The sequence below is a fragment of the Schistocerca serialis genome, chromosome 4 (genome assembly GCF_023864345.2).
Source record: "Schistocerca serialis cubense isolate TAMUIC-IGC-003099 chromosome 4, iqSchSeri2.2, whole genome shotgun sequence".
Lineage (NCBI taxonomy): Eukaryota > Metazoa > Arthropoda > Insecta > Orthoptera > Acrididae > Schistocerca > Schistocerca serialis.
This window is the reverse complement of record NC_064641.1, coordinates 414,962,227-414,972,226: the sequence shown is the minus strand read 5'-3', so window position 1 is coordinate 414,972,226 and position 10,000 is coordinate 414,962,227. Positions and strand designations below refer to the sequence as shown.

At 56.6% G+C, this 10,000-nt stretch overlaps 2 non-coding genes and 1 pseudogene across 2 annotated transcripts; all 3 read right to left on the bottom strand.

Moving 5' to 3' along the window:
- Positions 1–4,031, bottom strand: part of LOC126475606 (large subunit ribosomal RNA) — a 7,952-nt pseudogene extending 3,921 nt beyond the window's left edge.
- Positions 4,032–4,219: 188 nt separating this feature from the next.
- On the bottom strand, positions 4,220–4,374 carry LOC126476360 (5.8S ribosomal RNA). Its single transcript, XR_007586904.1, has one exon. It is a non-coding gene; the product is annotated as a 5.8S ribosomal RNA (ribosomal RNA).
- A 351-nt stretch (positions 4,375–4,725) lies between these two features.
- Positions 4,726–6,634, bottom strand: LOC126476915 (small subunit ribosomal RNA). The gene has a single exon (XR_007587347.1). It is a non-coding gene; the product is annotated as a small subunit ribosomal RNA (ribosomal RNA).
- Positions 6,635–10,000: the final 3,366 nt, after the last annotated feature.

The window sequence follows — 10,000 nt, the reverse complement described above, 5'->3', positions numbered from 1 at the left end:
GCAAGCCGCGCACGCAACGTGCACGCGACCTGCGGAAGGCGTCCTGTGTCCGCGCGAACTCCCAGCGGCGCCGCTTGCGCTTCTGCAGCGGCGGGGCGGCAGGCGGCCGCTTGGATGATTGGCGCGGCCGCTGTGCCCTGGTGATCGACCTCTCCCCCCTGGACCCGACCGACGCAAGGGCATCCGGGAGCATGCCCAGGATGACATCGGGCGGCGTGCCCCGCCCCAGACCAATGACTCGATCCAGAGCAGAGAAACGCTGGGCGGAAGCAGGTAGCCCCGCCAGATGCTCCCAGATGGCGGCGTCAGTCGGCCCCTCCGGCGGCGGCCCGGTGGTGTCGGCCGCGAAGTCCTCGGCTGCGTCGACGGGCGGCGCAGCGGCCTCGCCCGCGTCAGGCAGCGAGCTCGCTGCTCCCCGGCGGGACGCCGGCTCTTCCCCCCGACCGATCTCAAGCGCCTCCATGAATTGGCGGACAAGCTGCTTGTGGGCAGCTTGCCGCCGTCGGCACTTGATTGCCTCAAGCGTTCGGTCGGGGAACATCCTAATAAGCTCTTGATTAACGAAGAAGAACCGGGCGTCCCTCTCAAGGAACAGTTCGGCCTCTGCCTTGGCGAGCGACAGGACTTCTTCCTCCGTCCACCTCGCGCGATGCCTCTCTGTCACGATCTCAGCGTTGGCGGCCGCAAGGTGTTGGCGGCGGCGATGGACCCCGAGACCGTTCTTCGTGGTAAAAGTGCGGTGGCACTCACTGCAAGCAAAGGGAGCTACACAAACTATCGCATTTTCGTTACGGCCGGTTGGCCGGATAGGTGCTGGGGTAGCTGGGGTGGCACCTTCAGCGGAAGGGCCACCATCTCTTGTTTCTTGTAGGCTGCCCCCAACTATAAAGGGATAATGCGAGGGGGGGCTGGTAACCCCCCCAAGCCCCTGGTGCGGTCTTCCACTCTGCGAAAATCAGCGGGCCCACGAGAAGGGGAGAAGACCGCAGGAGAGGAGAGGCTAAGAGGGCTAGGCCCATGTATTGCGCATCACTCTCCCTGTAACTATAACCCAAGGAAGGCACCTCGCAGCAGCAGCACGACTACATCAAGACCGCACTTCGAAAAGCCAAGTCCGGATGCAGCCACACCGCCGCCACTTGGCCACCTTAAGAGAGTCATAGTTACTCCCGCCGTTTACCCGCGCTTGCTTGAATTTCTTCACGTTGACATTCAGAGCACTGGGCAGAAATCACATTGCGTCAACACCCGCTAGGGCCATCGCAATGCTTTGTTTTAATTAGACAGTCGGATTCCCCCAGTCCGTGCCAGTTCTGAGTTGATCGTTGAATGGCGGCCGAAGAGAATCCGCGCACCCGCGCGCCCCCGGAGGAGCACGCTAAGGCGGACGCGGCCTCGCAGCAAGGAAGATCCGTGGGAGGCCAAGGCACGGGACCGAGCTCGGATCCTGCACGCAGGTTGAAGCACCGGGGCGCGAACGCCGCGCAGGCGCGCGCATCCTGCACCGCCGGCCAGCACGAGGCCGACCAACGGCGAGAGCAGACCACGCCCGCGCTAAACGCCCGCACTTACCGGCACCCCTACGGCACTCACCTCGCCCAGGCCCGGCACGTTAGCGCTGACCCACTTCCCGACCAAGCCCGACACGCCCCGATCCTCAGAGCCAATCCTTATCCCGAAGTTACGGATCCAATTTGCCGACTTCCCTTACCTACATTATTCTATCGACTAGAGGCTCTTCACCTTGGAGACCTGCTGCGGATATGGGTACGAACCGGCGCGACACCTCCACGTGGCCCTCTCCCGGATTTTCAAGGTCCGAGGGGAAGATCGGGACACCGCCGCAACTGCGGTGCTCTTCGCGTTCCAAACCCTATCTCCCTGCTAGAGGATTCCAGGGAACTCGAACGCTCATGCAGAAAAGAAAACTCTTCCCCGATCTCCCGACGGCGTCTCCGGGTCCTTTTGGGTTACCCCGACGAGCATCTCTAAAAGAGGGGCCCGACTTGTATCGGTTCCGCTGCCGGGTTCCGGAATAGGAACCGGATTCCCTTTCGCCCAACGGGGGCCAGCACAAAGTGCATCATGCTATGACGGCCCCCATCAACATCGGATTTCTCCTAGGGCTTAGGATCGACTGGCTCGTGTGCAACGGCTGTTCACACGAAACCCTTCTCCGCGTCAGCCCTCCAGGGCCTCGCTGGAGTATTTGCTACTACCACCAAGATCTGCACCGACGGCGGCTCCAGGCAGGCTCACGCCCAGACCCTTCTGCGCCCACCGCCGCGACCCTCCTACTCGTCAGGGCTTCGCGGCCGGCCGCAAGGACCGGCCATGACTGCCAGACTGACGGCCGAGTATAGGCACGACGCTTCAGCGCCATCCATTTTCAGGGCTAGTTGCTTCGGCAGGTGAGTTGTTACACACTCCTTAGCGGATTCCGACTTCCATGGCCACCGTCCTGCTGTCTTAAGCAACCAACGCCTTTCATGGTTTCCCATGAGCGTCGATTCGGGCGCCTTAACTCGGCGTTTGGTTCATCCCACAGCGCCAGTTCTGCTTACCAAAAGTGGCCCACTTGGCACTCCGATCCGAGTCGTTTGCTCGCGGCTTCAGCATATCAAGCAAGCCGGAGATCTCACCCATTTAAAGTTTGAGAATAGGTTGAGGTCGTTTCGGCCCCAAGGCCTCTAATCATTCGCTTTACCGGATGAGACTCGTACGAGCACCAGCTATCCTGAGGGAAACTTCGGAGGGAACCAGCTACTAGATGGTTCGATTAGTCTTTCGCCCCTATACCCAGCTCCGACGATCGATTTGCACGTCAGAATCGCTACGGACCTCCATCAGGGTTTCCCCTGACTTCGTCCTGGCCAGGCATAGTTCACCATCTTTCGGGTCCCAACGTGTACGCTCTAGGTGCGCCTCACCTCGCAATGAGGACGAGACGCCCCGGGAGTGCGGAGGCCGCCGCCCCGTGAAGGGCGGGGAAGCCCCATCCTCCCTCGGCCCGCGCAAGGCGAGACCTTCACTTTCATTACGCCTTTAGGTTTCGTACAGCCCAATGACTCGCGCACATGTTAGACTCCTTGGTCCGTGTTTCAAGACGGGTCGTGAAATTGTCCAAAGCTGAAGCGCCGCTGACGGGAGCGATTATTCCGCCCGAGAGCATCCCGAGCCAACAGCGGCGCGGGTCCGGGGCCGGGCCAGGTAGGTCCGTCATCCGGGAAGAACCGCGCGCGCTTGCCGGGAGCCCGAGCGCCCAAAGGGGCGAATCGACTCCTCCAGATATACCGCCGGGCAGCCAGCCAGGACACCGGGGCTCTGCCCAACAGACGCGAACCGAGGCCCGCGGAAGGACAGGCTGCGCACCCGGGCCGTAGGCCGGCACCCAGCGGGTCGCGACGTCCTACTAGGGGAGAAGTGCGGCCCACCGCACACCGGAACGGCCCCGCCCCGCGGCGAGTGGAAAGGCAACCGGACACGACCCCGCCGCGGATTGCTCCGCGCGGGCGGCCGGCCCCATCTGCCGAGGGCGGAGGCCAGTGGCCGGATGGGCGTGAATCTCACCCGTTCGACCTTTCGGACTTCTCACGTTTACCCCAGAACGGTTTCACGTACTTTTGAACTCTCTCTTCAAAGTTCTTTTCAACTTTCCCTCACGGTACTTGTTCGCTATCGGTCTCGTGGTCATATTTAGTCTCAGATGGAGTTTACCACCCACTTGGAGCTGCACTCTCAAGCAACCCGACTCGAAGGAGAGGTCCCGCCGACGCTCGCACCGGCCGCTACGGGCCTGGCACCCTCTACGGGCCGTGGCCTCATTCAAGTTGGACTTGGGCTCGGCGCGAGGCGTCGGGGTAGTGGACCCTCCCAAACACCACATGCCACGACAGGCGGCAGCCTGCGGGGTTCGGTGCTGGACTCTTCCCTGTTCGCTCGCCGCTACTGGGGGAATCCTTGTTAGTTTCTTTTCCTCCGCTTAGTAATATGCTTAAATTCAGCGGGTAGTCTCGCCTGCTCTGAGGTCGTTGTACGAGGTGTCGCACGCCACACCGCCAGCCGGCTGTGCACGCTACCGAGTAAGTACCGGTATGCGAACCGCCAGGCGACGGGCGCGCATCGCACGTTTAAGGAGACGCGGCCGGCCCCACAGGCGGCCACGACACTCCCAGGTCTGCGAAGCGGGGCAAACGCCGCGCGCTTCAGTATACGTAGCCGACCCTCAGCCAGACGTGGCCCGGGAACGGAATCCATGGACCGCAATGTGCGTTCGAAACGTCGATGTTCATGTGTCCTGCAGTTCACATGTCGACGCGCAATTTGCTGCGTTCTTCATCGACCCACGAGCCGAGTGATCCACCGTCCTGGGTGATCTTTTCATAGTTTCCACTATCTCTTTCAAGACAGTTGCATAGGCGGGACTGAGGCGTGTGGCGGCCCCTGTTCCAGCGTTCAGTGTCCAACGGCCTCACGGCCGATGGGCGTCGTACGGCTCCACACCGGAGCGGACAGGCACTCGGGCGAAAGTCATTCAAAACCGGCGCCAGGCGCCAGGTGCCGCAGGCCAGCCGCTCCAGCGCTTCAGCGCTCGTACCACACAACATTGCCGTTAGTTTTGAGACGAACGCGTGGTTCCGCACGCGGCGCACGGCTACTGCGAGCCGTACAGGTAGCGTGTTGCGCGACACGACACGCACATCGAAAGACATGCAGTCTAGTCGGTAATGATCCTTCCGCAGGTTCACCTACGGAAACCTTGTTACGACTTTTACTTCCTCTAAATGATCAAGTTTGGTCATCTTTCCGGTAGCATCGGCAACGACAGAGTCAATGCCGCGTACCAGTCCGAAGACCTCACTAAATCATTCAATCGGTAGTAGCGACGGGCGGTGTGTACAAAGGGCAGGGACGTAATCAACGCGAGCTTATGACTCGCGCTTACTGGGAATTCCTCGTTCATGGGGAACAATTGCAAGCCCCAATCCCTAGCACGAAGGAGGTTCAGCGGGTTACCCCGACCTTTCGGCCTAGGAAGACACGCTGATTCCTTCAGTGTAGCGCGCGTGCGGCCCAGAACATCTAAGGGCATCACAGACCTGTTATTGCTCAATCTCGTGCGGCTAGAAGCCGCCTGTCCCTCTAAGAAGAAAAGTAATCGCTGACAGCACGAAGGATGTCACGCGACTAGTTAGCAGGCTAGAGTCTCGTTCGTTATCGGAATTAACCAGACAAATCGCTCCACCAACTAAGAACGGCCATGCACCACCACCCACCGAATCAAGAAAGAGCTATCAATCTGTCAATCCTTCCGGTGTCCGGGCCTGGTGAGGTTTCCCGTGTTGAGTCAAATTAAGCCGCAGGCTCCACTCCTGGTGGTGCCCTTCCGTCAATTCCTTTAAGTTTCAGCTTTGCAACCATACTTCCCCCGGAACCCAAAAGCTTTGGTTTCCCGGAGGCTGCCCGCCGAGTCATCGGAGGAACTGCGGCGGATCGCTGGCTGGCATCGTTTATGGTTAGAACTAGGGCGGTATCTGATCGCCTTCGAACCTCTAACTTTCGTTCTTGATTAATGAAAACATACTTGGCAAATGCTTTCGCTTCTGTTCGTCTTGCGACGATCCAAGAATTTCACCTCTAACGTCGCAATACGAATGCCCCCGCCTGTCCCTATTAATCATTACCTCGGGTTCCGAAAACCAACAAAATAGAACCGAGGTCCTATTCCATTATTCCATGCACACAGTATTCAGGCGGGCTTGCCTGCTTTAAGCACTCTAATTTGTTCAAAGTAAACGTGCCGGCCCACCGAGACACTCAATAAAGAGCACCCTGGTAGGATTTCAACGGGGTCCGCCTCGGGACGCACGAGCACGCACGAGGCGGTCGCACGCCTTCGGCTCGCCCCACCGGCAGGACGTCCCACGATACATGCCAGTTAAACACCGACGGGCGGTGAACCAACAGCGTGGGACACAAATCCAACTACGAGCTTTTTAACCGCAACAACTTTAATATACGCTATTGGAGCTGGAATTACCGCGGCTGCTGGCACCAGACTTGCCCTCCAATAGATACTCGTTAAAGGATTTAAAGTGTACTCATTCCGATTACGGGGCCTCGGATGAGTCCCGTATCGTTATTTTTCGTCACTACCTCCCCGTGCCGGGAGTGGGTAATTTGCGCGCCTGCTGCCTTCCTTGGATGTGGTAGCCGTTTCTCAGGCTCCCTCTCCGGAATCGAACCCTGATTCCCCGTTACCCGTTACAACCATGGTAGGCGCAGAACCTACCATCGACAGTTGATAAGGCAGACATTTGAAAGATGCGTCGCCGGTACGAGGACCGTGCGATCAGCCCAAAGTTATTCAGAGTCACCAAGGCAAACGGACCGGACGAGCCGACCGATTGGTTTTGATCTAATAAAAGCGTCCCTTCCATCTCTGGTCGGGACTCTGTTTGCATGTCTTAGCTCTAGAATTACCACAGTTATCCAAGTAACGTGGGTACGATCTAAGGAACCATAACTGATTTAATGAGCCATTCGCGGTTTCACCTTAATGCGGCTTGTACTGAGACATGCATGGCTTAATCTTTGAGACAAGCATATGACTACTGGCAGTATCAACCAGGGAGCTGCGTCAACTAGAGCTGAGCAGCCGGCCGCCCGGGAGTGTGTCCCGGGGGCCCGCGCGAACACGCAAGCGTCCGCTCAATTATTCTGCAAACAGGAGGAGGCTGAGCTCCCCTGCACAACACACCTCGAAACCCTCTCAGGTCCCGGCGGCGCGCAGCGCCGTCCTAAGTACTTGGTCGGGTTCGAGAGAGGCGCAATCGCCCGGAGTTAGGCGAGTAGACGCTTTAGGTGCGACCACCCGTGCTCCCAACTGAGCTTGCCGCTGCCGACAGAGGCCCGGGAGCGTGCTGTCGTGGCATTGCCGGCGGGAGACAACACGCGCCACCTACGGTGACCGGCAGCTCCAACGCCGGCGCCACAGAAGGACAAAAGCCCCACTTGGGTGCCGAAGCGAACTCTCCCAGCACAGCGCACGCGCCAACACGTCCGCACAGCTGCGATACAAACCACCTGCGAGAACCGCTGGGGCGACCGAGCAGCAGACGGCGTCGCGGCGCCGAGCGCCGGGCGGCGGCGCATCCTCAGCGCACAAAGTCCTCAATCGGACCAGCACACTGCAGATGGCCACCGCGCTTCGCACCGGGCCCGCGAGGACCTACTTTGGCCGCAAGGCGCCGCGAGCAGGGGGCGCCGGCGCGCAGCTGCGCCGCCTGCCGCGTCCGTCGGCCGGCGCGCCTGCCACTGGCCGCCCCCACCAGCCGGCTGTAGCGCGTGCGCCCACGCACCGCGCTGCCAGCACGCCGGGCGGCCCCCCCTCACCGGCCGGGGACGGTCCCACCCAGCCACCGCCGCGTATCGCCTCACACCCAGATCCCCTTTCACGTTCGTGGGCATGGTGGGTATCCCTGAAACAACCGGTTAATAGCTCGACCGATCGTCGCCAACACTGATTCACCTCTAGCGAGAACAACCGCACCACAACGGGTTACCAGTTGTTCATTTGCGTAACGTCACCAGCAAACGTACACGTCCATCGCCATTTGCAACGAGTATTGCATGCCTGTGTCAGGTGTCACAACACACTACGTCTGCCCACATAGACGCAACAACATGTGCACGCCTAGAGAACACGTGGAAGGTCGACCCCGTACGTATGCGGTGTCCATTGCGCGAACGACTGTCAGCCGGCCTCTGCAGCATGTCGCAGATGTGGAACACGGTGCAACATGCTATCACGGTGTGTGAGAAGAGACGACTACGTCCGAATACACGCTCCACTACATCAACAGACTGCTCATGCTGATCGCCATCCAGGGCGTCCGTTCCTCCCACACGTCTGTATGGCGTACCACACTGCAATCCAGCTCTTATAGGGAGACGACACGTAGCTGCGTGCACAATATTTGGACTGTATGGTCCGCCGTTGCTAGGCGCAGTCGTCATACGGCCACATGTGCCACGATGTATCATTCAGTACATACGGACCAATGTGCAGTACAGTTTGTGGGTTTTGCGTACATCGGCGGACAGGTGACAGGCCGTACCACAACGTAGGCTGAGTACGTCGGCATGCGAAGGGCGTTGGACATGCAAACTTCTCACCGACCAGCTTGCGAAGGCAGGGGGGAAGGGGGGGGGGCATGTACGTCCTGCTGCTATCCACATTACAGTGTATAGCAGGAGCATGTGGAAAGTCAGCAACACCTGCAAGGTGTTTAACATGACGCGATACACAGGGGACCGGGCAGTGCGAGTAGCGAACTATATTGCGAGGGTTGCGGTTAGGCAACACTACACTAATTTAACGAGTTGCATAACAATTACAGAGCAGGTTCAGCGACAACGTGCGTCAGGTTAAGGCGCAATATAGTTTTGGTTACGGCGCACTTTAGGTTAGGTTAAGGCATATTATAGGTTAGGTTAAGGCATATTATAGGTTAGGTTAAGGCATATTATAGGTTAGGTTAAGGCATATTATAGGTTAGGTTAAGGCATATTATAGGTTAGGTTAAGGCATATTATAGGTTAGGTTAAGGCATATTATAGGTTAGGTTAAGGCATATTATAGGTTAGGTTAAGGCATATTATAGGTTAGGTTAAGGCATATTATAGGTTAGGTTAAGGCATATTATAGGTTACGTTACGGCACAACATGGGTTACGTTACGGCACAACATGGGTTACGTTACGGCACAACATGGGTTACGTTACGGCACAACATGGGTTACGTTACGGCACAACATGGGTTACGTTACGGCACAACATGGGTTACGTTACGGCACAACATGGGTTACGTTACGGCACAACATGGGTTACGTTACGGCACAACATGGGTTACGTTACGGCACAACATGGGTTACGTTACGGCACAACATGGGTTACGTTACGGCACAACATGGGTTACGTTAAGGCACAAATTAGGTTAGGTTAAGGCACAAACTAGGTTAGGTTAAGGCACAAACTAGGTTAGGTTAAGGCACAATGTAGGTTAGGTTAAGGCACAACGTAGGTTAGGTTAAGGCACAACGTAGGTTAGGTTAAGGCACAACGTAGGTTAGGTTAAGGCACAACGTAGGTTAGGTTAAGGCACAACGTAGGTTAGGTTAAGGCACAAATTAGGTTAGGTTAAGGCACAAATTAGGTTAGGTTAAGGCACAAATTAGGTTAGGTTAAGGCACAAATTAGGTTAGGTTAAGGCACAAATTAGGTTAGGTTAAGGCACAAATTAGGTTAGGTTAAGGCACAAATTAGGTTAGGTTAAGGCACAAATTAGGTTAGGTTAAGGCACAAATTAGGTTAGGTTAAGGCACAAATTAGGTTAGGTTAAGGCACAAATTAGGTTAGGTTAAGGCACAACGTAGGTTAGGTTAAGGCACAACGTAGGTTAGGTTAAGGCACAACGTAGGTTAGGTTAAGGCACAACGTAGGTTAGGTTAAGGCACAACGTAGGTTAGGTTAAGGCACAACGTAGGTTAGGTTAAGGCACAACGTAGGTTAGGTTAAGGCACAACGTAGGTTAGGTTAAGGCACAACGTAGGTTAGGTTAAGGCACAACGTAGGTTAGGTTAAGGCACAACGTAGGTTAGGTTAAGGCACAAATTAGGTTAGGTTAAGGCACAAATTAGGTTAGGTTAAGGCACAAATTAGGTTAGGTTAAGGCACAAATTAGGTTAGGTTAAGGCACAAATTAGGTTAGGTTAAGGCACAAATTAGGTTAGGTTAAGGCACAACGTAGGTTAGGTTAAGGCACAACGTAGGTTAGGTTAAGGCACAACGTAGGTTAGGTTAAGGCACAACGTAGGTTAGGTTAAGGCACAACGTAGGTTAGGTTAAGGCACAACGTAGGTTAGGTTAAGGCACAACGTAGGTTAGGTTAAGGCACAACGTAGGTTAGGTTAAGGCACAACGTAGGTTAGGTTAAGGCA